Raw genomic sequence first — 26,200 nt, 5'->3', positions numbered from 1 at the left:
TCGTTTCTCCTGCAGGCTGAGATCATAACACTCCCCTCCCCTTATTTTTGAGAGTTATTCCAGTGGCAAAGCTCGGTATAATACATCCGCCACCACACTGTCTCGTTCTTTAACCGATTGGTTCGACCGGTTAGTCTGTTTACATACTCCCTTAGAAGTCTACAATTAGTTCGTTGCTCCTTGCAACATCCGGCTCACAACTCTCCAGGAACATGATCTTCTCATAAACGATCTGACTTATCTGGCACCTCTTGGCTAGGCTGTCCCCCTTGGACGCCTGCAATCCATTGGTCCACTCTACTTACTGTCTCCACCCTCCGTTTCCTCGTCTTCTTCTCTTCACGTCCAGAGTCAGACATCTGCTGTCTGTACCTCCTCTGTCGTCTTCACACTTCCATCTACTGCCATTATACTTTCGTCTCCTGTCATCATACTTCACTCCCTCGTCTTCACCGACGCTCCTCCCTTTCGTCTCCTCATATATCCGAGACCTCATCCTGTTTGACCTCCATCGAGTCCTCGGCTTTCTTCTATTCCTCCATGCTTGCATCATCATCCTCTTCCCACACTTCTCACCTCTATACAACTCCATTTCTTCTCCTTCAACTCTTCTTCTTTCCCTAAAAGTTTCTCCGAGCGCTGTGCTACATCCAACAGCACTCGACCGTACATGTCGCTTTACCTCTCCTTGTGTGCTCGTAAGCATCTCTCCACACATACTGTCTCTTCTCCTTTCACCTTCTCGGTTACTACTCTTCTTCACTATCTTTTCTTTAGGTTTTCTGTGAAACACGTCAACTCCTGACACCTCAAACAACTTAACTCTACTATCCAGATGCCTCTGTGCTCGTGGACAACTTGACGTTCTACTTCCGTCCTCAGTCTGTCCACATCTTTCCTCATTCCCACTCAGCACAGTTGCATTCGCCTTCCGACTCTTAATTTCAGCAGTCTGGGCTCTACTCAGGTCCGCTCTCTTCACATGATTCTTCTTCGGCTGGGCCATCTTCACTTTTGACCTCACCGAGACTTCATTTTCCTGGGCTGGACCTTCATCAAACAGCCATGATATATCTACATCGATATCTTCCCCTGGCTGAATCGACACTGTCTCACCTTCTCCAGTGTCTTCCTCGTCGGCCACCTCTGTCTTCATCACTACCGAGACAGGGTACTCAATGGCTTGGCGGTCTCCTGACTCATCTCCTCGGATGTCAGTCAGGTTCACACTCTCAGGTGTCCCACCCGTGCCGTGGCCTTCTGGGCTCTCCTCTGGCACAGTCTCCGCTATGACTCTTGGCAATACCTTTGTCCCGCACAAGTCATTCCCCAGGATCATTTGGACTCCTGGAACAGGTATGTCGGGGCACACTCCCAACATCACCTCTGCCGACACATATTCCGACCTTAGCTGGACAGTACAAACGGGCATGTCACTCTCAGACAATAACCCATATACTTTCATCTTCCCACTGCCAGCTAACCGTCGACCATTCCCAATCAGGCTTCTCGCAATCAAGCTCTGATTAGCTCCGGTATCTCTTAAGATACCAACTTCTACCTCAGGTTGGCCTCCTACACTGATCCAACCTTTGCTCATGAACGGTCTATACCTCTCGTTCACTAAGTTCATCTTCTGTGGTTTGTCTCGGAACACATTAGTATATTTACCTCGGGGGTCACACATGGCCAGGGTCACAACTCTCTTGCCCTGCCGACAATCTCGCATCACGTGACCCAATCCGTTACAATTGTAACATCTCATCTGGGAAAAGTCTCTTCTATATGTACCAGAGTAGCTCTGACTCTGCCCACTCGTATTGGAGTTCCTCGGGCCAGACGTACTACTCGTACTCTGTGGAGCTTTACTGGACTCTTGATTTCCAGGATAACGATTAGTTTCTCGTTTAGCTCCTCCATCTTCACTTTCAGATGAAGTGCGCGACCTACTCTTCTGAGTTTTAGGGTACTTACTTTTATGTGCCCATTTATCAAAATTTTTCTCACCCCAGACTCTTCTGGGTCTCTCATAATTTCTTCCTCCCCAGACTCCATTGGATCTGCAATTGCTGCGTCTCGCCTCGCTTCTCACTCTGTTCTCCCTCAAGCTATTGTATGCTTCAGTAATCATATCCGCCCTATCTGCGGCATCTTTCACCTTCTTTATCCCTGCTTCTTGGATCTTGAACTTTGTTTCGGGATGCATCATCTCCAAGAACTTCTACATGACCATCAGTTGCTTCAGGTCAGCGTAAGATCCAACTCCAGCAGCCTCAATCCACTTCTGGAATCGTCTTTCCAGATCTCTTGCTGTCTCAGCAAACGTACATGCTCCAACTTTGCTCATCTCTCTGAAGCGCTTTCTATAAGCTTCTGGGGTTAACTGAAACGAGCGCAATATGCTGCTCTTTACTGTGGCATAATCCTGGCACTCTTCCAGTGACAATTGGGTGTATGCCTCCCTGGCTGCACCGGTCAATCTTAACTGGACCAGCTGGGCCCATTCCTCCTGTGGCCACTCCTTGATGCTGGCTACTTTTTCAAAATGCTCGAAGAAGCTCTCCGCCTCTTCGGGAACAAACAAGGGAATGTCCTTCTCCCTAACCCTAACATCTGGTGGGTGTGATACCTGGGTGGTGCTCTCTGGCAACCCATGTTCAATCCTTTGCTCAGCCAAGGTTCTATTCGCTTCTATCTGCATTTGTTTTGTTCTCTCTTTTTCTTTTTCGACCTGGGCTCTTTCTTTTTCGACCTGGGCTTTTTCTTTTTCTTTCTCCTGTTCCAACTCCAGTTCCCTTACTCTGGTTTTCTCTTTTTCTATTTCCAGTCTGATTTTCTCTTTTTCCTTCTCGGCTTCATTCTTCATCTGGAGTTCCAATTTCATCTTTTCCAGCTGGAACTGTCTCTCCTCACGCTGTTGTTGGATCTGGAGCTCTAACTGGAATCTCTCCAAGCTCCTATTTCGGCTACTCCTACTACTGCGGCTACTCTTGCTGCTCCTACTCGATCCCTGGGATCTCACTTCATCCTGCCCATGATCCTCCTTTCCACTTTCAGCTCCTTTCTGGGCTCCTTGTTCTGCCGCTTCATTTTTAGCTCTTAACTGCCTCAGGATCTCATCCTTCATCCCAGCTACTTTAGATGCTTTCAACCTGATGCCACATTTTTCTGCTATTTGTTTCAATTGATCCCTCGTGCAACCTTCCAAGTCCTCAGGCTTGCCTGACTCCACAAATGCTTGCACCTTATCCATCTTGTCCTGTGAGTCTTCCCAAGAGAGAATATACACCTGCGGTCACACAGTTTATCTATTTCAGCAAGGGTGTACAAATCCACTCTTGGACAGGGTGTGGGTGTGTCAGTTCACTCTCCCGGACTGGCCCCCAATTTATTATTGACTATGGGTTGGTTGGTGTTGTCGTCGTCGATCCTTCTCTATGGACAACCCAACCCACAACTCGGCAGAGTGCTTATACTAGGAGATCACCCTTGGCGCTTCTGACTCTTGGAGAGGGGCTCAACGTCACACGTTTAGGGGATGTGGCTCCAACACTTAGCCTCGTTGTCACGTGCACACACCCACTCGTGCCGCTGTGACTCCCCACTCTCTCCTTATGAGATATGATCTCCTCAATCCCCTATGACTTACTAGTATTACCTCTTACCCTGTCCACAGCAGTGGTTCTTGGTTCTTTCTCTCTCTCTCTCCTTCTTCACTACTTCCTGGGAAGCCTCACTAGGACAAGGGCAAACACCAGCAAATTGTGACACATTTACTGGACAAAGCACATACACGATACATACACACATATAATAATAATGAATCCTATACTCTATAATATCACAATCAGGTTGCACTCCAACACCATCAGAACTCTATTATCAGCTTATCAAGTGGTATCCTATCTCCTGGTTCACCACCTGATACTATTAACCTCCTCAAGTTGGTCAAGCCTACATACACTGTTGCACTATCAGCAAGATAATGTATATATAGAAAACCAGCATTTGAATGCAATAACATATATCAGTATAAATGTTCATTGATACACAACAATGATTAATCGATCACTGTCAGTCCTCGAGCACATACATCTGTAGGTAATCAAGCCTACGACTGCAACTCTAAACTTCAGTATAAAAAACTCCTTGACATAAGAATGCCAACAGTCACTCACCTCTCACTGCGTCTTGCACGCTACTGACAACCAAACACTATCAACTCCCTACAAGTAATCCACCAGAACTTCCCCTTCCACCTCTGGAAGTTCACAACCCTAATATCCTTAGGTTCTTCCGGGCTTCACTACCAGGATCCTCTGCAGCTCCTCCAGGCTGCTATCATGAAGTTTCCTTGAGTAACTACGGTGCTTCACCCTTCTGCTAGGTTCCTCCACAGCTCTCTTGGCTGCTACACCATGAAGTTTCCCCGAGCAACTATGGTGCTTCTCCACCTCTGCAGAAGCACGTGACACTCCTCTTCACTGCTGCTTCTCCTCACAGCTCGAGGTCCTCTGCTCCGCTACCTTGGAGTCTCATCAGCTACTTCATCTGCTGGCTTCGAAGTTCTCAGCAACTTCTTCCCCAAAGAACAAACCTGCAACCCATCGACACTCCAATAAAATGTTCCCCTTTAACACATAAACAAAAAATATTCACACAATATGTTTGCCTCAAACCTCTATCTGTTCTCTACATACAGTGAGAGTGGACTCCCCCGTTTTGGGCGGGTCCATACTCCACCTCGCCTGGCGGCGGTCCTCACTCGCTGGGAGGGTCTTCCTACATCCGGAGCCAGGCTCCCTCAGTCGTCCGCCAGCGCTCAGAGGGGGCGGACGTCGCTCCGTGTTCCTCCCTCTCCACTCTCTTATTTCAGGCTTTCTGCCTTATTAAAACATGTCTAACTTATAAATAAACATCGCTACTGTCGCTGGGCACACGACCAACTATAAGCAATCACTATGAACTGGCGTATATCGTGCTTACCACAGATTAACTGATCGAGGGCGCTTTCCCTCTGACGGCGTCTGGTCAGGGCGCTCCACACAGCCCACGAAAATGCCTCTGAGCAGCTTATTAAACTCTCCTCGCCGTCCAAGACTTGACACCACAACGTTCTCAGCTCAATTCCACAGCTGGCACGTCTGCACACTTCTCTTCTCTTAGAGATATATCACTAGGGGTTCCCTTCTGGCGGGAGCTCAAATGGAGCGCGGCTTCCCCATGTGATGTCTGGCACTCAAGTGAGGTCAAGGTCCTCCGGAAGCGAGCCTCACGCCTCCAGCAAAATGTCCACATCACCTAGCCAGTCATTTATCTATTTCCTTACTTACTGCCCATAATCTTAAATTGTTTTACATATCCAACCAGCCATTTTTCATATGGGTTATCACCTCAATATTTGCTAGACCTTCTAGTTAGGTCAGGCTTGCTGAATACTCTCAAGAAGGGAGACTCGTTTCTCCTGCAGGCTGAGATCATAACACCATGCACTCGGCCCCGGTCCAGACTCATGGAATTCAATATTTATAAAGAAATGCAAAGTGCCGGTAGCACAGGCACTCAGTATAGTGTGGAGGAAGAGCTTGGACACGGGGGAGATACCAGATGCACTTAAAGTAGCAGACATAGCCCCTCTACACAAGGGAGGGAGCAAAGCATTGGCAAAGAATTATAGACCAGTTGCACTAACATCGCACATCATAAAAGTATTTGAGAGAGTGATTAGGAGTCAGGTCACCTTCACTACCCAGGCCAACATGAATTTCGAGCGGGAAGATCGTGCCTCTCACAGCTACTTAAGCACTACGACAAAGTCACTGAGGCATTAGAAGAAAAACAGAATGCTGATGTGATATACACGGACTTCGCAAAGGCTTTCGATAAATGTGACCATGGCGTGATAGCACACAAAATGAAGTCAATGGGAATAAGCGGTAAAGTAGGACGCTGGATACTCAGTTTTCTGTCAAACAGGACTCAGCGAGTAACGGTCAACCATATAAAATCTAGTCCAAGTGCAGTTAAAAAGCTCTGTACCTCAGGGTACAGACCTTGCACCGCTGCTTTTCCTTATTCTCATATCAGATATAGACAAAAATACAAGTCACAGCTTCGTATCGTCCTTTGGAGATGACGCAAAAATCAGTATGGAAATTACCTCGGCTGGAGACATTGAAAAACTTCAAGCTGATATTAATAAAGTTTTCGACTGGGCATCAGAAAATAACATGATGTTTAACAATGATAAATTCCAGGTACTCAGGTACGGTAAAAATGAGGACCTTAAACATAATACAGAGTACAAAACACAATCAAATGTACCCATAGTAGGAAAACAGCATGTAAAGGATTTGGGAATAATAATGTCTGACGATCTAACGTTTAAGGAGCATAGCCAAGCAAATATTACGACAGCCAGAAAAATGATAGGATGGATTATGAGAACTTTCAAATCCAGGGATCCCATCACAATGGTTGTACTCTTCAAGTCACTTGTGTTGTCCCGTCTTGAGTACTGCTCAGTACTCACTTCCCCCTTCAGAGCAGGAGAGATTGCTAAAATAGAGGAAATACAGAGAACATATACGGCACGCATAGACGCAATAAAGCACCTAAATTATTGGGATCGTCTCAAAGCCCTCCAAATGTACTCACTAGAAACAAGACGAGAGAGATATCAAATAATATACACCTGGAAGATACTGGAGGGCCAAGTACCAAATCTACACAGTAAAATAACAACGTACTGGAGTGAACGATATGGAAGAAAATGTAGAAGAGAACCAGTGAAGGGCAGAGGTGCCATAGGCACAATCAGAGAACACTGTATAAACATCAGAGGTCCGCGGTTGTTCAACGTCCTCCCAGCAAGCATAAGAAATATTGCCGGAACAACCGTGGACATTTTCAAGAGGAAACTAGATTTATTCCTCCAAGGAGTGCTGGACCAACCGGGCTGTGGTGGGTATGTGGGCCTGCGGGCTGCTCCAAGCAACAGCCTAGTGGACCAAACTCTCACAAGTCAAGCCTGGCCTCGGGCCGGGATTGGGGAGTAGAAGAACTCCCAGAACCCCATCAACCAGGTATCAACCAGGACCTGACTAGGAGGTTGGAGATATACAGACATGAAGATACAGATGTAAAATAATTGGTTGGATTTGATAGACAATTTAAGATAATGGGCAGTGAATAAGAAAATAAGTAAATGACTTGACACAAGACGTGGAGAGTTTGGTGGAGGTGTGAGGCTCGCTTGAGAGGAGCTTAAGTCACTTGAGTACCAGACTTCGTGAGGGGAAGCTGCGCTCCGTTTGAGCTCCCGTTAGAGAGGAACCCCTGTTTGATATACCTTCAAGAGGAAGGAAGTGTGCAGACGTTCCAGCTGTGGAATCGAGCTGCAAACGCGTGGTCTCAAGTCCTGGACGGCAAGGAGAGTTTGTTAAGCCGCCCAGAGACATTATCGTGGGCCATGGGAGCGCCCTGGTCAGACTCCGTCAGAGGGAGAGCGCCCTGCAGGAGACATTTTCGTGGTAAGCATAATTTTAACCAGTTTACAGTGACTGCCGGTAATTGATCGTGTGCCCAGCGATCTTAGTGAATGTTTATTGATACAAAGTTAAACATCTTTTGGTAAGGCAGGAAGCCTAAATAAGAGGACGGAGATGACTGAGACAGCTGGAGGGACGAGCAGCATATCCTCTCCCGTCGACTGCCTGGAGCCAACTGACTGGCGGAGGAGGAAAGCTCCCAGAGTGAGGAGCCGCCCGCCGGGCAAGGCGGAGCATGGACCAGCCCAAACGAGGGTGTCCACTCACACAGTATGTAGAGAGCAGAGAGATACTAGGTGCAAACATATTGTGTGGTTAATTTCGTTTATGTGTTTAAAGGGAAACATTTTTATTGGCGTGTCAATGGGTTACAGGTTTGTCTTTGGAAGGAGTTGCTGAGAGAACTTCGAGGCCAGAAGAGGAGGATTCAGTGGATGGAACTCCAAGGCTATTGAAGAAATACTGAGCTCTGTGGAATAGCAGTCCCTATAGTGAGGAGTTGGACCTCAAGCTGTGAGAGGAGAATCAGTGGAGAAAATTTCACATGATGTTGTGATACCAGTGGTGAAGCACCATTGTTGATCAAGGAAGACTTCATGGTGTAGCAGCCAGGAGAGCTGTGGAGGACCCTGGTAGAAGTGGTGAAGCACCTTCGTTGTTCAAGGAAGACTTCATAGTGTAGCAGCCTGGAAGAGCTGCGGAGGTTCCTGGTAGATAAACCCGGAAGAACCTGAAGATATCAGGGTAGTAAACTTCCAGATGTAGAAGGGAAGTTCTGGTTGATTACTTGTAGTGAGTTGGTAGAGTGTTTGGTTGTCATTAGCGTGCAAGACGCAGTGAAAGGTGAGTGATTGTTTGCCATTTTTGTACCAAGGAGTACTTATACTGAAGTATAGGGTTACAGTCGTAGGCTGGATTACCTGCAGAAACATACTTATCTGTTCTAGGACTGATAGGGTGATCGATTGATCATTGTTGTATATTGTTACGGTGCCCTCTCCTATTTCTTTCGTTTGCCGGCTTAAAGAGTCATATCAGCTCTCCCTACTGATTCTCTGAGGTTCAGGGAGTCTAATGACATATGTGGCGACCAGACCGGCTGCCATTTAATGGAAGGAGGTTATATTATAAGTTGTAAATAAAGGAAAATTGGCGCCCTGTTATAAAATGAAACAGTATCCCCTACGGCAGATATGACCTTTTGGAAGGGACATTGCCGATCGCGGATTGGCCGACGTAGGTCGCGGGCGACCAATCAGGGCCCGCCATGACGTCACCGAGTGCCCCGGGCGGCGCCAACGTCAGAGTGGATCTGACCTGGGAAGCGACAGGACGCGCCTCGGTCTGCTCTCAAGGACTGGAGGCTCTGCAAGCCTTGTTCAGTGGATTGAGCTGGCCTTCGCAGCCCATCACAGTTATTGGAGACCCTGCGCTTCTGGGAAGCAAAAGAGGAACCAAGTTCAGTGAGCAGAGAAGTGCCAAACTTGGAAAATAGTCGGCGACGACGCTGGGCGGCGCCGCTGGCTGGACGTTGAGGTCTGGAAGGTGGGCGAGCAAGCTAGCTGTGATTGGGGTCACATCCACTGAGCATCTTGGAAGGACGACACCGTGCCTAGGACAAGGAGCAACGCCTTGTGGGAGAGGCGAGTGTGGGGAAAAATAGTGATTAGCTCAGCGCCCGTCGATGAACCAGGATTGGGGCAGCTGAATCTCAGGGATTGGAACGGCGATGACGCGAAGGCTTCACGACACCTGAGGACCCGTGGAACGTCCTGGATCGTCGAGGATCGACCCAAGGAAGCGTGGGAACCTCACACCATCGAGGGACAGGCGTCGTGAGCCAGGAGTGTAAGGTAGATCATTTTTCCCTCCCATTACCCCTTGTATGAGTAGGCTAGTTAGGCCACAATATTTACTTGTGTATGTGGCAGCAAGACTTTATTACTTTAATGTAGAGTAGGCTGCAAAGCAGCTTGTGTCCAGGACTGTCAGAGAGGACAGTGTGTATGGATGGCAGGACAGTGAAGAAGAGGTGCCGACGTGGTGAAGAGGCCCTCCTGTGAGAGTGTGAGACTCCTGTCTTCCTGCCCAGTTGAAGGAGTGTTGGATGGTCGTGGAAGAAGAGGCTGACGATCTCCAGGCTCATTATCCATATTCCATATTCATGTATTACTTGTGATTGTGTGTGTGTGTTCATGTAATTTGCATCAGTAAATCCACACATTTTATTACTGTGTTTGAGTGTGCCTCCATTTATGATATTTCTCTATGAGCATACATTTCTGGCTACAAACAATATATAATACACCCACTGAACTGCATTGCTGGGGTGCAGATATAATAACCCAGCTGGCGACCTTGCTAAGAGGAAGATAGAGAAGACAGGCGGGAAAGGAGTTCCTGCAACCTTTTTTTGTCTGGCAGGCAAGGCTCAGGGAGGTTATGGTTATAAGGTAAGCCTGAGTCTTCCTTCACTCCCCCACGGGTCTAGGCCGGAACTGTTAACAGCAGTTTCCCCGTGTTTGACTGAAGGGCTTCCAGGGTGAATCAGTGGCACCCCTTTGTGGTGGAAGCAAAGACCTGCGGAGGTGGGCATTGTTGGTCCTATCTTGTGTGACCAAGGAGACTCCGGTGAATCCCGGGAGTCGGAGGGGCTGAGTATTTGGGCCTTTTGAGCCCCTAGCAGTTAAGTGTTAGCAGAGCCCCGGACCGCCCACCCCCACGTGACAAGAGAACTGGCGACCTCGCCAGGATTCGAACCCCAGTAGCCAAGAACTGGGAACTTCGCCAGGAAGCGTGGATCAAGCTACAGTGTGGACCAAATTTCAAGACAAGTGTTGCCAGGGTACTAATACAGTGTGGCCAGTGAATTCGGTGGTACTGTTACTCAACCAGCTAAGGGACTGAAACGGTGAAATTAGTGCCTACTAACTTGTCTGTGCTGTCGTGTATCCTTGATGATATAGAGATGGAGGAAGACAAAGTAAAGAAATTTATTGACACAAGGGACGAGAGAATTTTGGAAGAGTGTACCAAGGCCCAGCTCCAACAAGTGGCAAACCACTTTGGGATCAGGTTGAGGACGACTAAGGTAGCGGAGCGAAGGATAGAGATCATGGCACAGCTCACAGCTCGAGAGGAAGCGACGGGAGAGGAGCCATCTCAAGAGGAGCCGTCCCGAGGAGAGCCGTCGCAAGGTGAACCGTCCCGACTAGGGCCTCCCCAAGCGCCTACCAGTGTGGAGAGAATTCACAGTGAACATGGGAGCAGTGGAAGGTCCAGCTGTAGTAAGAGGAGCCTGCAACTGGAAATAATGAAGATGCAACTGGAAGCCCAGCTGCGACGAGAGGAGAGAGAAGCGCAAATGCAGCGAGAGGAACGTGCGGCTGAGCTGCAGCGAGAGGAACGTGCGGCTGAGCTGCAGCGAGAGGAGCGAGAAGCTCGGCTGCAGCGGGAAGAAGGAGAGAGACAACTGCGACTGGAGGAGATAAGGGCAAAGAAAGAAGTCGAATTGCGTCGCGTTGAACGTGGTCTGCCCTCACTACCTGCACGGCGGGATGACCTCAAGGTAAGGGAACGTGACTTACCTACGTTCGAACCACAAGAAGCTGAGGCGTTCTTCGAACACTTTGAACGGATAGCAACTCTGAAGGAGTAGCCGGAAGATGATTGGGCTGCTCTGGTCCAGGGCAGGTTGACTGGTGAGGCCCGGGAAGCCTATAACATGCTGGACCTAGAGGAGTGTACTAGTTACGACGCGATTAAGAATGCGGTGCTCCACTCATTCCGGCTGACTCCGGAGATGTACCGGAGGCGGTTCAGAGAGTGTACAAGAGCGTCGGGAAAGACTTACGCCGAGACCGCCAGGGATATGGAACGGAAATTCCTACGATGGTTGAAGGCGGAGGAAGCGGAGTCGGTGGATGATATCAAACGACTGATAGTGATGGAGAAGTTTATGTCAGTGCTCCATCCTGAGTTGCGAGTAAGGTTGAGAGAAGCAGGTATTAAGGACCTGAAGGCTGCAGCGGACCGAGCCGACATGCTGGAGGAGGCACTACATATCAGGAGGGAGGGGCCGCCCAGACACTCGCCTTACCCCAGGTCGGGAGGGAACCTTAGGAGTTCAGGAGGAGCGAGGATGGATGGGGACTCTCCCAAAAGTAGTGTACCCAATGAGGTAACCCAGTTCAAGAGCTCAAGGGACGCGGGGAGGAAGCCCCAACCTGTGAGCAGTGGACGTAGCTCGGGAGCGAGTGCTGCTGCCCGGGAACCGACGACAGAGAGTCCTAGGTGGACTCAGGGAACCTCTACCATTGGTGCTACCAGGAGGACTGGTAGAGGATTGCCTAGGGGAGGTGGCCGATGCTACGACTGTGGTGTGAGAGGACACTATGCCCGCGAGTGTGAGGAGCACCAAAGGAATGTAGGATTAATGTTGGAAGAGGAGAGAGTGTTTGTTCACACCCCATATTACAGTGGACCCAACGTGAATGGTTGGGAAATGAAGTTGGGTGAACATCCCTTCGTTTTCGGGGCCAACGTGAAGTTTGGAAAGTCAGACCCAGTGGAGGTTGCCGTGCTTCGAGATACGGGTGCTGACATAAGTATGGTGACCAGGAGTATTCTCCCCAAGGAATTTAATGATTCACCTGTGGGAGTGGTGAGGATACGCAGTGTGGGGGAGGAATACAGGTTGCCACTTCACGAAGTACAGCTGATTGCCGACTGCGGAGTCGAGAAAGCTATAGTAGCTGTAGCCCCTAAGTTACCCCTAGAGCATGTGCAGATGGTGCTGGGTAATGACCTCGGAGGAGGTAGGATACAACCCGATTGGGCCAGGAGTGCTTATGTTGCAAGCAGCGGTACAACCCTGCCGGGTGAGGTATCGGTCGTTCCAGATGATAGAGAGGAAGTCGACTTCGCCAGGGGAAACGTCGCCAGAGACGACGACAACGAGGGCGAGAGTGCAGAGAGGTCGTCGGAGGTAGTGGAAAACCCCGACGAAGCCCTCCGACTAAGCCTGATGATGCGTGTGGAGGAGTGGCGAGGAGCAGCTGTACAAACGCCTGGGGCGGTGAAGAGGCTGCAGACCGCACTCCCTCCATACAGAAACGTGAATAAAGTAAGCTCAGTGGATGAGCGAACGGCAGTGAGGGGCAGAGTGGAGGAGCCACGACGCAAGGCACCCTATGCCGGCCAGATGAATAGTGGGAGGTGCAAGATGAACCACCGTGGTGAGGTGAGCCTTAGGGAGGTGGAAGAGCCCAACCACGAACCGAAGAAGACGTCTGCAGGTAAGAAAATCTCATGGAGGAGTGAAGATGTTCGTCGGGAGCGAAGGAGCGAATGGTATAGGAAAGGCAATACGAAGAAAGCAGGGAATAGGTACACCCAGGATAGGCGCCAGCCTAACCAGAGGGGCATTGGGCCATCGCAAAAGCCTAGTGTGGAAGAGAGGAAGCTGCTGGATGGAGTACAGGTTACAAGTGCCACTGTGAGGAGACAACGCACCTAAGGGAGAAGAGGAACCGAGAAGAGAGAAGATTGGCGAAGAGGAGATCATGAGAGGAAACATGGAGTACCTGTAGGGCGCAGTGGAAATGCAAGACTATCTCGGAGTGCACGACGCGGTGGAGAGGCTGCATGCACTGAATCGTACAGTGGTAACGAGCCGTGGGGCTACACTCGTAGCCACGGCGAGAGGATTTCTTGTAGGTGTTCAGGGAACACCCATCACACCCGTTCCTATGCGAGGTGGAGATACAGTGAGGCAAGTGACTGGCAAAGTGGTATGAGCCACGTCACCAACTGGAGGAGTGACACTTCAGGAACGGAGGGAGCAAGAGTATAGATTGCCCTCTTGAGTGCTGCTCTTCCGATATGACTCTTATTTTAAGGGGAGGGGTATGTTACGGTGCCCTCTCCTATTTCTTTCGTTTGCCGGCTTAAAGAGTCATATCAGCTCTCCCTACTGATTCTCTGAGGTTCAGGGAGTCTAATGACATATGTGGCGACCAGACCGGCTGCCATTTAATGGAAGGAGGTTATATTATGTTATAAATAAAGGAAAATTGGCGCCCTGTTATAAAATGAAACAGTATCCCCTACGGCAGATATGACCTTTTGGAAGGGACATTGCCGATCGCGGATTGGCCGACGTAGGTCGCGGGCGACCAATCAGGGCCCGCCATGACGTCACCGAGTGCCCCGGGCGGCGCCAACGTCAGAGTGGATCTGACCTGGGAAGCGACAGGACGCGCCTCGGTCTGCTCTCAAGGATTGGAGGCTCTGCAAGCCTTGTTCAGTGGATTGAGCTGGCCTTCGCAGCCCATCACAGTTATTGGAGACCCTGCGCTTCTGGGAAGCAAAAGAGGAACCAAGTTCAGTGAGCAGAGAAGTGCCAAACTTGGAAAATAGTCGGCGACGACGCTGGGCGGCGCCGCTGGCTGGACGTTGAGGTCTGGAAGGTGGGCGAGCAAGCTAGCTGTGATTGGGGTCACATCCACTGAGCATCTTGGAAGGACGACACCGTGCCTAGGACAAGGAGCAACGCCTTGTGGGAGAGGCGAGTGTGGGGAAAAATAGTGATTAGCTCAGCGCCCGTCGATGAACCAGGATTGGGGCAGCTGAATCTCAGGGATTGGAACGGCGATGACGCGAAGGCTTCACGACACCTGAGGACCCGTGGAACGTCCTGGATCGTCGAGGATCGACCCAAGGAAGCGTGGGAACCTCACACCATCGAGGGACAGGCGTCGTGAGCCAGGAGTGTAAGGTAGATCATTTTTCCCTCCCATTACCCCTTGTATGAGTAGGCTAGTTAGGCCACAATATTTACTTGTGTATGTGGCAGCAAGACTTTATTACTTTAATGTAGAGTAGGCTGCAAAGCAGCTTGTGTCCAGGACTGTCAGAGAGGACAGTGTGTATGGATGGCAGGACAGTGAAGAAGAGGTGCCGACGTGGTGAAGAGGCCCTCCTGTGAGAGTGTGAGACTCCTGTCTTCCTGCCCAGTTGAAGGAGTGTTGGATGGTCGTGGAAGAAGAGGCTGACGATCTCCAGGCTCATTATCCATATTCCATATTCATGTATTACTTGTGATTGTGTGTGTGTGTTCATGTAATTTGCATCAGTAAATCCACACATTTTATTACTGTGTTTGAGTGTGCCTCCATTTATGATATTTCTCTATGAGCATACATTTCTGGCTACAAACAATATATAATACACCCACTGAACTGCATTGCTGGGGTGCAGATATAATAACCCAGCTGGCGACCTTGCTAAGAGGAAGATAGAGAAGACAGGCGGGAAAGGAGTTCCTGCAACCTTTTTTTGTCTGGCAGGCAAGGCTCAGGGAGGTTATGGTTATAAGGTAAGCCTGAGTCTTCCTTCACTCCCCCACGGGTCTAGGCCGGAACTGTTAACAGCAGTTTCCCCGTGTTTGACTGAAGGGCTTCCAGGGTGAATCAGTGGCACCCCTTTGTGGTGGAAGCAAAGACCTGCGGAGGTGGGCATTGTTGGTCCTATCTTGTGTGACCAAGGAGACTCCGGTGAATCCCGGGAGTCGGAGGGGCTGAGTATTTGGGCCTTTTGAGCCCCTAGCAGTTAAGTGTTAGCAGAGCCCCGGACCGCCCACCCCCACGTGACAAGAGAACTGGCGACCTCGCCAGGATTCGAACCCCAGTAGCCAAGAACTGGGAACTTCGCCAGGAAGCGTGGATCAAGCTACAGTGTGGACCAAATTTCAAGACAAGTGTTGCCAGGGTACTAATACAGTGTGGCCAGTGAATTCGGTGGTACTGTTACTCAACCAGCTAAGGGACTGAAACGGTGAAATTAGTGCCTACTAACTTGTCTGTGCTGTCGTGTATCCTTGATGATATAGAGATGGAGGAAGACAAAGTAAAGAAATTTATTGACACAAGGGACGAGAGAATTTTGGAAGAGTGTACCAAGGCCCAGCTCCAACAAGTGGCAAACCACTTTGGGATCAGGTTGAGGACGACTAAGGTAGCGGAGCGAAGGATAGAGATCATGGCACAGCTCACAGCTCGAGAGGAAGCGACGGGAGAGGAGCCATCTCAAGAGGAGCCGTCCCGAGGAGAGCCGTCGCAAGGTGAACCGTCCCGACTAGGGCCTCCCCAAGCGCCTACCAGTGTGGAGAGAATTCACAGTGAACATGGGAGCAGTGGAAGGTCCAGCTGTAGTAAGAGGAGCCTGCAACTGGAAATAATGAAGATGCAACTGGAAGCCCAGCTGCGACGAGAGGAGAGAGAAGCGCAAATGCAGCGAGAGGAACGTGCGGCTGAGCTGCAGCGAGAGGAACGTGCGGCTGAGCTGCAGCGAGAGGAGCGAGAAGCTCGGCTGCAGCGGGAAGAAGGAGAGAGACAACTGCGACTGGAGGAGATAAGGGCAAAGAAAGAAGTCGAATTGCGTCGCGTTGAACGTGGTCTGCCCTCACTACCTGCACGGCGGGATGACCTCAAGGTAAGGGAACGTGACTTACCTACGTTCGAACCACAAGAAGCTGAGGCGTTCTTCGAACACTTTGAACGGATAGCAACTCTGAAGGAGTAGCCGGAAGATGATTGGGCTGCTCTGGTCCAGGGCAGGTTGACTGGTGAGGCCCGGGAAGCCTATAACATGCTGGACCTAGAGGAGTGTACTAGTTACGACGCGATTAAGAATGCGGTGCTCCACTCATTCCGGCTGACTCCGGAGATGTACCGGAGGCGGTTCAGAGAGTGTACAAGAGCGTCGGGAAAGACTTACGCCGAGACCGCCAGGGATATGGAACGGAAATTCCTACGATGGTTGAAGGCGGAGGAAGCGGAGTCGGTGGATGATATCAAACGACTGATAGTGATGGAGAAGTTTATGTCAGTGCTCCATCCTGAGTTGCGAGTAAGGTTGAGAGAAGCAGGTATTAAGGACCTGAAGGCTGCAGCGGACCGAGCCGACATGCTGGAGGAGGCACTACATATCAGGAGGGAGGGGCCGCCCAGACACTCGCCTTACCCCAGGTCGGGAGGGAACCTTAGGAGTTCAGGAGGAGCGAGGATGGATGGGGACTCTCCCAAAAGTAGTGTACCCAATGAGGTAACCCAGTTCAAGAGCTCAAGGGACGCGGGGAGGAAGCCCCAACCTGTGAGCAGTGGACGTAGCTCGGGAGCGAGTGCTGCTGCCCGGGAACCGACGACAGAGAGTCCTAGGTGGACTCAGGGAACCTCTACCATTGGTGCTACCAGGAGGACTGGTAGAGGATTGCCTAGGGGAGGTGGCCGATGCTACGACTGTGGTGTGAGAGGACACTATGCCCGCGAGTGTGAGGAGCACCAAAGGAATGTAGGATTAATGTTGGAAGAGGAGAGAGTGTTTGTTCACACCCCATATTACAGTGGACCCAACGTGAATGGTTGGGAAATGAAGTTGGGTGAACATCCCTTCGTTTTCGGGGCCAACGTGAAGTTTGGAAAGTCAGACCCAGTGGAGGTTGCCGTGCTTCGAGATACGGGTGCTGACATAAGTATGGTGACCAGGAGTATTCTCCCCAAGGAATTTAATGATTCACCTGTGGGAGTGGTGAGGATACGCAGTGTGGGGGAGGAATACAGGTTGCCACTTCACGAAGTACAGCTGATTGCCGACTGCGGAGTCGAGAAAGCTATAGTAGCTGTAGCCCCTAAGTTACCCCTAGAGCATGTGCAGATGGTGCTGGGTAATGACCTCGGAGGAGGTAGGATACAACCCGATTGGGCCAGGAGTGCTTATGTTGCAAGCAGCGGTACAACCCTGCCGGGTGAGGTATCGGTCGTTCCAGATGATAGAGAGGAAGTCGACTTCGCCAGGGGAAACGTCGCCAGAGACGACGACAACGAGGGCGAGAGTGCAGAGAGGTCGTCGGAGGTAGTGGAAAACCCCGACGAAGCCCTCCGACTAAGCCTGATGATGCGTGTGGAGGAGTGGCGAGGAGCAGCTGTACAAACGCCTGGGGCGGTGAAGAGGCTGCAGACCGCACTCCCTCCATACAGAAACGTGAATAAAGTAAGCTCAGTGGATGAGCGAACGGCAGTGAGGGGCAGAGTGGAGGAGCCACGACGCAAGGCACCCTATGCCGGCCAGATGAATAGTGGGAGGTGCAAGATGAACCACCGTGGTGAGGTGAGCCTTAGGGAGGTGGAAGAGCCCAACCACGAACCGAAGAAGACGTCTGCAGGTAAGAAAATCTCATGGAGGAGTGAAGATGTTCGTCGGGAGCGAAGGAGCGAATGGTATAGGAAAGGCAATACGAAGAAAGCAGGGAATAGGTACACCCAGGATAGGCGCCAGCCTAACCAGAGGGGCATTGGGCCATCGCAAAAGCCTAGTGTGGAAGAGAGGAAGCTGCTGGATGGAGTACAGGTTACAAGTGCCACTGTGAGGAGACAACGCACCTAAGGGAGAAGAGGAACCGAGAAGAGAGAAGATTGGCGAAGAGGAGATCATGAGAGGAAACATGGAGTACCTGTAGGGCGCAGTGGAAATGCAAGACTATCTCGGAGTGCACGACGCGGTGGAGAGGCTGCATGCACTGAATCGTACAGTGGTAACGAGCCGTGGGGCTACACTCGTAGCCACGGCGAGAGGATTTCTTGTAGGTGTTCAGGGAACACCCATCACACCCGTTCCTATGCGAGGTGGAGATACAGTGAGGCAAGTGACTGGCAAAGTGGTATGAGCCACGTCACCAACTGGAGGAGTGACACTTCAGGAACGGAGGGAGCAAGAGTATAGATTGCCCTCTTGAGTGCTGCTCTTCCGATATGACTCTTATTTTAAGGGGAGGGGTATGTTACGGTGCCCTCTCCTATTTCTTTCGTTTGCCGGCTTAAAGAGTCATATCAGCTCTCCCTACTGATTCTCTGAGGTTCAGGGAGTCTAATGACATATGTGGCGACCAGACCGGCTGCCATTTAATGGAAGGAGGTTATATTATAAGTTATAAATAAAGGAAAATTGGCGCCCTGTTATAAAATGAAACAGTATCCCCTACGGCAGATATGACCTTTTGGAAGGGACATTGCCGATCGCGGATTGGCCGACGTAGGTCGCGGGCGACCAATCAGGGCCCGCCATGACGTCACCGAGTGCCCCGGGCGGCGCCAACGTCAGAGTGGATCTGACCTGGGAAGCGACAGGACGCGCCTCGGTCTGCTCTCAAGGATTGGAGGCTCTGCAAGCCTTGTTCAGTGGATTGAGCTGGCCTTCGCAGCCCATCACAGTTATTGGAGACCCTGCGCTTCTGGGAAGCAAAAGAGGAACCAAGTTCAGTGAGCAGAGAAGTGCCAAACTTGGAAAATAGTCGGCGACGACGCTGGGCGGCGCCGCTGGCTGGACGTTGAGGTCTGGAAGGTGGGCGAGCAAGCTAGCTGTGATTGGGGTCACATCCACTGAGCATCTTGGAAGGACGACACCGTGCCTAGGACAAGGAGCAACGCCTTGTGGGAGAGGCGAGTGTGGGGAAAAATAGTGATTAGCTCAGCGCCCGTCGATGAACCAGGATTGGGGCAGCTGAATCTCAGGGATTGGAACGGCGATGACGCGAAGGCTTCACGACACCTGAGGACCCGTGGAACGTCCTGGATCGTCGAGGATCGACCCAAGGAAGCGTGGGAACCTCACACCATCGAGGGACAGGCGTCGTGAGCCAGGAGTGTAAGGTAGATCATTTTTCCCTCCCATTACCCCTTGTATGAGTAGGCTAGTTAGGCCACAATATTTACTTGTGTATGTGGCAGCAAGACTTTATTACTTTAATGTAGAGTAGGCTGCAAAGCAGCTTGTGTCCAGGACTGTCAGAGAGGACAGTGTGTATGGATGGCAGGACAGTGAAGAAGAGGTGCCGACGTGGTGAAGAGGCCCTCCTGTGAGAGTGTGAGACTCCTGTCTTCCTGCCCAGTTGAAGGAGTGTTGGATGGTCGTGGAAGAAGAGGCTGACGATCTCCAGGCTCATTATCCATATTCCATATTCATGTATTACTTGTGATTGTGTGTGTGTGTTCATGTAATTTGCATCAGTAAATCCACACATTTTATTACTGTGTTTGAGTGTGCCTCCATTTATGATATTTCTCTATGAGCATACATTTCTGGCTACAAACAATATATAATACACCCACTGAACTGCATTGCTGGGGTGCAGATATAATAACCCAGCTGGCGACCTTGCTAAGAGGAAGATAGAGAAGACAGGCGGGAAAGGAGTTCCTGCAACCTTTTTTTGTCTGGCAGGCAAGGCTCAGGGAGGTTATGGTTATAAGGTAAGCCTGAGTCTTCCTTCACTCCCCCACGGGTCTAGGCCGGAACTGTTAACAGCAGTTTCCCCGTGTTTGACTGAAGGGCTTCCAGGGTGAATCAGTGGCACCCCTTTGTGGTGGAAGCAAAGACCTGCGGAGGTGGGCATTGTTGGTCCTATCTTGTGTGACCAAGGAGACTCCGGTGAATCCCGGGAGTCGGAGGGGCTGAGTATTTGGGCCTTTTGAGCCCCTAGCAGTTAAGTGTTAGCAGAGCCCCGGACCGCCCACCCCCACGTGACAATATCAAGGAACATTTATACTAATATTTATGTTATTGCATTCATACGCTGGTTTTCCTTGTACATGTTTATAGATATATATTCTCTTGCTGATAGTGCAACATTGTGTTATAAGACTTGACCTACTTGAGGAGGTTGGTAGTATTAGGTGGTGAATCAGGAGATAGGATACCACTTGATAAGCAGATGATAGAGTTCTGATGGTGTTGGAGTGCAACCTGACTGAAATAGTATAGAGTGTAGGAGTCATTATTATTATTATTATTATATGTGTGTATGTATTGTGTATGTGCTTTGTCCAGTAAACGTATTCAAATTTGCTGGTGTTTGCCCTTGTCCTAGTGAGGCTACCCAGGAAGTAGGAAAGAAGGAGAGAGAAAGAACCAAGAACCACAGCTGTGGACAGGGTAGAACGGAATACAAATAAGTCAAAGGGGATTGAGGAGATCATATCACATAAGGAGAGAGTGGGGAGTCACAGCGGCTCGAGTGGGTGTGTACACGTGACAACGAGGCTAAGTATTGGAGCCGCATCCCCTAAGCGTGTGACGTTGAGCCCCTCTCCAAGAGCCAGAAGCGCCCAGAGTGATCTCCTGGTAAAGTATTAGCACTCTACGGAGTTTAGGGTTGGGTTTTCCATAAAGAAGGATCAACGACAACACCAACAACGATACTACACACGACCGAGTCGTGTGTCTTTAGAGTTTGTTTTTAGTGCTATGGAGAGGCTTGGTTTTCCGGTGGTGTTTGTGGGGTGGGTTCGTTTGTTGTATGTCCGGAGTCGCAGTCACGTTTGTGTGAATGGGGTTTTTAGCTCATTTTTTCCTATTTGCCGTTCCGTTCATCAGGGGTGTCCCATATCCATGCTTTTGTATGTGATTTTTCAAGAACCTCTTTTCCGGGCGGTGAAAGCGTGTTCCTTGATTGTGCCTCCTTGTCTGCCGTCCGGTCTCCGGCTACCCGTTTGCGGGTATGCTGACGACATCGTTCTATTTGTAGCTTCGGAGGGTTCTGTTGGAGCTGTCCAGGACGTTCTCCTGCGGTTTGAGTCTGCTATGGGGGCCGTTCTTAATCGGGCGAAGTCGGGGTTGATGGGGATCGGTGAGTGGGCCTCCCGCCTGGTGTGGGATAGGTCGTGGTTTCCGGTGGTCTCCTCGATTCGGGTTCTTGGGGTTACTTGGTTTGCCTCCTATGACCACTCCTTGGAGTGGAATTGGGGTGCTGTCTCTCGGTCGGTTGGTGTTGCAGTTGGCCTTTTATCGCGTCGTCCTTTGACGATTTATCAGAGGGGGCTGCTTGTTGCGTGTAAGGTCTTGTCGCGTGTCTGGTTTGTGGCTCGATGATTCCCGTTGGATCGTCAGAAGGCCTTGAGTTTGGAGAGTGTGGTGTATAGATATGTATGGTGTGGGCGTTATCAACCGGTGCGCCGTTCGACGTTGGTGTTAGGGGTGAGAGAGGGGGGTGTTGGCATTCCTGACGTCTTCACGAAGGCCAAGGCCCTCTTCTGGGTCTCGTTGCGTCGGGGGCTGGCTCTCGGTGGGGGGTTGAATACGCTGGGTGTTTTTTTTCTGCTCGCTTCGCTTCAGTTTTTTGGTTGATTTGGGGGTTTGTCAGGAGGTGGCCTTGTTTACCCCCCCTGTTTATTCTTGGGCCGTGGATATTCTTCGGGAGCTCTGCCGCCATCCTGGGTTTCTGTCCTTCTCGTGCAAGGCTGTGTATGGGGTGTTGTTGCCCCGGGTGCGGCCTCGAGTGGAGGGCTTATTCCCGTGTTGGGATTGGGGTGGTATCTGGTCGTGTTTGGGGGCACGGTTCTTGGCGCCTCAGCAGCGTGAGTTGCTGTTTCAGGTTCTGCATTTGTCGCTGACGACAAATGAGTGGTTGTGTATGCTTGGCTTGCGTGATTCTGGGGCGTGTGTTCATTGTGGTTTAAGTGAATCGCAGGTGCATGTATTTTATTTTTGTGTCCGGTTACAGGGGTTGGTGGACTGGTTTCGGGATGTCCTGGAGGTGTTTTGTGGTCTGGGTTGTCGGGGAGATGTTTTGCAGTTTTTGTTTTTGTATTTTGCGGCTTATCCGCTGCGGGTGCGTAATATATTATATGTTTTGGTTGCTGATTATGTGTTTTGTGTGTGGGTTGGGAGGGTTTTGGGGTTGCCCGAATTTTAGGATTTTTGCGGGGGCGCATGCGGTTTACCTGGTGGTGGTTGCAGCGCGCTTTTCCGGAGGAGTTTGGTCGGTGGTTCACAGATGCCTATGTTCGTGGGGTTGCCTTTGGGTCGGCAGGTGCCTTGGTGGGAAGGTGATGTTCTCGTCTTGGGTGGGGTTGGGGTGTCGATGGGGGTTTAGAGCGGTTGGGGGGTTTCGGGGTTTGCTTTGCTATGCGCTCCCTTTCCGCTTCTTTGGTTGTCCTTGGCGGGGGTTGCGTGTGATTGTGTGTCTCCCCCCTTGAGATGCTGCTGCTCCTGTGTGTGTGTGGTGCGTTTCCGTACCTCCGGGTGCCGGTTGTGTCCGTATGCGTGTGGGTGTGTGGTTTTGAGGGGGGTTTTGGCTCCTGCGTGGGCCTGGGTTTTCTGCTGTACTGTTTTCTACTGTTCTTTTTGTGGCCGTGTTTTGCTTTGGCCTGTGACCCATTATTTTGCGTGCTTGGGTGCTGTGTGGTGTGCCGAGGTGGTGTGGGTGGTATGAGTGTGTTTGTCTTGTTGTTTAAAGTGTGTTTAGTGTGTGTGTACATGCTTTCTTCTCATTTAGTGTATGTCATTTTCCTGGGTAGCGCGTGTATGGTCCTATGCTCCTTTGTTCTTCTGTGTGTGTGGTAGGCGTGGTTCTGTGCACGTGATTCTATGTCCACGTCTGTGTATGTTTTGTGTTCTTGGTTCCAGGTGTGTTTAAATGTTATTTATGTACTTTATTGTTTTCTTTATTTTTCATGTAATTTTCTTTGCCATGTTCTGTGTTGCTATGTAGATATGAACTGTTTAGCCTATTGTTTCCATGTACTGTTTTAGCACTTAATTCCCTGTACTGTTTAGCCCATTGCTTTAATGCGTTTTTATTTTGTTCAGCGCTTGTGTTTGTTTTGCGGTTACTGTTATTGTTGAGTGTACAGACTGTTTATCCCTGTGTACTGTTCCTTCATTGGTATACTTGATGTGTACAGGTTTGCGTTGTTTTGTATGTTCTTGTATTTGTGTAATTTATAAAAATAAAAAAAAACTGAACATCGACGACACAAGATTGCAATCAAGAAACCCTTGCAACATCCTGCACTATTATTACTATTGCAAACATCATCAAGACAAGACTCCAATAGCCTCCTATCAGCTATGTTAACACTCTTTGCGACTCCCTGCAATTAAGTTGCAAATGTAAACAAAGCTAGGCAAGGTGGGACCCTGAGACACTTCTCCGGTATCCCCAAGTTACTTTAACTCTCGTCTCCAGAGACGACAATGAAGCAAATTGCCTTAATTAATTACTAAATAGATTCGGTGATTAATTACTTTAAACTCAACACTTGTCTCCCACAGACAATGAAACAACAATAGTTCTCTACGTTAATCACAAACACTTGTCTCCTACTCCCCCTCCCCGCTCAGCTCGTTGTCGCCGTGTGGGGGCTTCGTGGGCGGCTGCCGGAGTGTGATGCTCCTTGGGACAGTCCTCTGTCCTTTTCTAGCCTTGTGCTCCTGCTGCCGTCCTCTCCAATTCTGCTGGGCACATTTTCCTTTTCCTTCTGTTTCGTTTTTCTCCCCCCTCTTCTCCTATCTGCTTGCCGTTTCCTGCCGACCTTTTGCTCGTTCTGGTTCTTCCCTTGGACTTCTTCTATTTTGACGCCCGGGTGCTTGAGGAGGCATACTCATGCACCCGTAGAACTGTAGTACCCGACGTCGAGAGCGAGGGGAACCTTTTATTGTCAATCCCCACTTCGTCACTGAACCCGATCTCGACGGACTGTCGGTTTCTTAAGGTGGCGTTTGTGGGGCGTATACTCACGACGCACCCCTAGGAGGCCCCGGCAAGATCGGCGATAGCTTCTTGTTGGGTGTCCTGCCTCTAATTGTGGCTCCATGGTGAGTGTGGGGGCACATTCGTGAATGAATTCTTCTTTTCGTCAAGATGATAACCCCTGTTTCGGCTGCTTCTGGCTTACCTTCTCAGGCTCGTGGGGTGGGCGACCAAGCCCCCGAGTCGGTCCGTATTGGAAGACCGGGCTCTGTAGCCTCCGCTGCATTGGGCCCCGACCTTGCTCCTCCTTTGGCCTCTCTCGACTCCTTCACCTGGCTCCCCTCCCTCCTCTGTGGTTGGGTCGAGCCCCAAGCCCCCTGTGGTGACTACCTCGTCCCCTGGCGCGGCTCCTTCTCTAGTTGTAACTACTGCGCCTTTTAACCCCTCTCTCTCTGGGGGTTCTCACCGCCGTCCTCGTCACGGCCGCCCTCGCTCGATTCCTTCCAGTTCTGCTACCTATCAAGCCTTGTTTGGTCCCGCTTCGTGGGCCAAATATTTTGATCTTCTCCCTCTTGATTCTGCGCCTCCTGACGATTTCTCCCTCCATCGGCATCTCATTGATTCCGTGGATGCCTCCATTACTTTCAACCCCACTCGTCTCGGTACACGTGTCGTTGCTGCTCCTTCTCAGGATGCTGCTTCCCGCTTGGCTGCCTTATCCTGCCTTGGCGAGACCCCCGTTCGGGTCTCGAAGAACGCTCAGTTGAATGCCAGTGTTGGCACTATTTTGCTCCCGCCCCATGTTGCGACCGGTGTTCGGGACCTGCGCGACTGCCACGACGATATTCGACATATCCTCGCTGCCCAGGGCCATTCTATTCTCCAGGTGGACACGTTTACTCGTCCCCCTCGTGGTAGTCGCCGTCAACCCCTCCGGGTTGTGAAGATTACCTTTGATGGTAGGACCCTTCCACCCTCTGTCATTCTTGCTGGTGCCAGGTGCTCTGTCCAGGAGTACATTCCTTCTCCTCGGCTCTGCAACAAGTGCTGGAGGTTTGGGCATGGTGCCCTCCGCTGCTCCGGGACTGTCTCTCTCTGTCCTTTGTGTGGTGGCGAAGGTCACAATAAGTCGGAGTGCACTTCTCCCCAGGCTCGTTGCCTCAACTGCGGTGAGGCCCATCCTACCTTCTCCCGTGCGTGTGTCCATTACAAGCTTGAGGCAGCCGTCCTCAACCTGAAGCACCGGGAGCGTTTATCTTTTCCTGAGGCGAGGCGCCAGGTTCGCCGGCTCCCGCCTTATGCTAATATCTCTTATGCTCGCGTGTTGCGCTCTTCCTCTCCTAGTCCTTCCCGCCTTCCTCAGACTCACAACCGTTTCCGGGCCTTGGACCCTGATGCGCCCACTGCCCCCTCCTCTGTTCCTTTGGGTTCTCTCCCGAAGGATCCTCCTCCTGGTCCTCTGTCTGGGGTTCCCCTTCCTTCTACCCGGTCTGTCGTGTCTTCTGTGTCTTCTTCCTCGTCCCCCTCCGATCCTCCTTCCCATCCTCTTCCTCCATCTATCGGCTCTCCCCACCGCCTGTCGGTGCGGGCGGATGTCCATCGCTCTCCTACCGGCTGTCGTGTGTGCTCTCGTTCGGCTTCTCCTGTTGAGACACTGGAATCCGTTGCCCGGTACGTAGTTGCTGGGACACCGGTCTCTTTAAGTCAGAAGCGTAAGCCTGGCTCCTCTCCTTCCTCTTCCCCGGCGGGTAAGAAGGCTTCGCTTTCTTCCTCAGCTCCTTCTGGCTCTGTTGCTCCTTCCCCTCCCGTTTCAGTGCTTGCGCCCCCTGTTCCTGCTATGGAGGTTTCTTTGGCCCCTGCTTCCCTTTCGGTTGCTGCTCTTGCTGGGGTGCGCTCCCCTCTTTCTACTCCCCCTCCTCCTGCTGCTGTCCTTGACTGCTCCTCTCCGTTATCTCCTCCTCTTCCTCCTCATCCTCATCCTCCTCCTCCGGACCCTGCCCGCCCACCTCTGATCTGTTCTCCCGTTTCCTTCCCTCCGTCTTTGCTTAGTTTACCCATGCCCCCTAACCCTGACTTTGCTGACCCTGATCCCGACCCTGATATTCTTTAACGTGCTCTGTTGCTC

Source organism: Procambarus clarkii, chromosome 1 (assembly GCF_040958095.1).
Source record: "Procambarus clarkii isolate CNS0578487 chromosome 1, FALCON_Pclarkii_2.0, whole genome shotgun sequence".
Classification (NCBI taxonomy): Eukaryota; Metazoa; Arthropoda; class Malacostraca; order Decapoda; family Cambaridae; genus Procambarus; species Procambarus clarkii.
The sequence above is the reverse complement of the archived record's forward strand: the minus strand, read 5'-3'. Positions refer to the sequence as shown.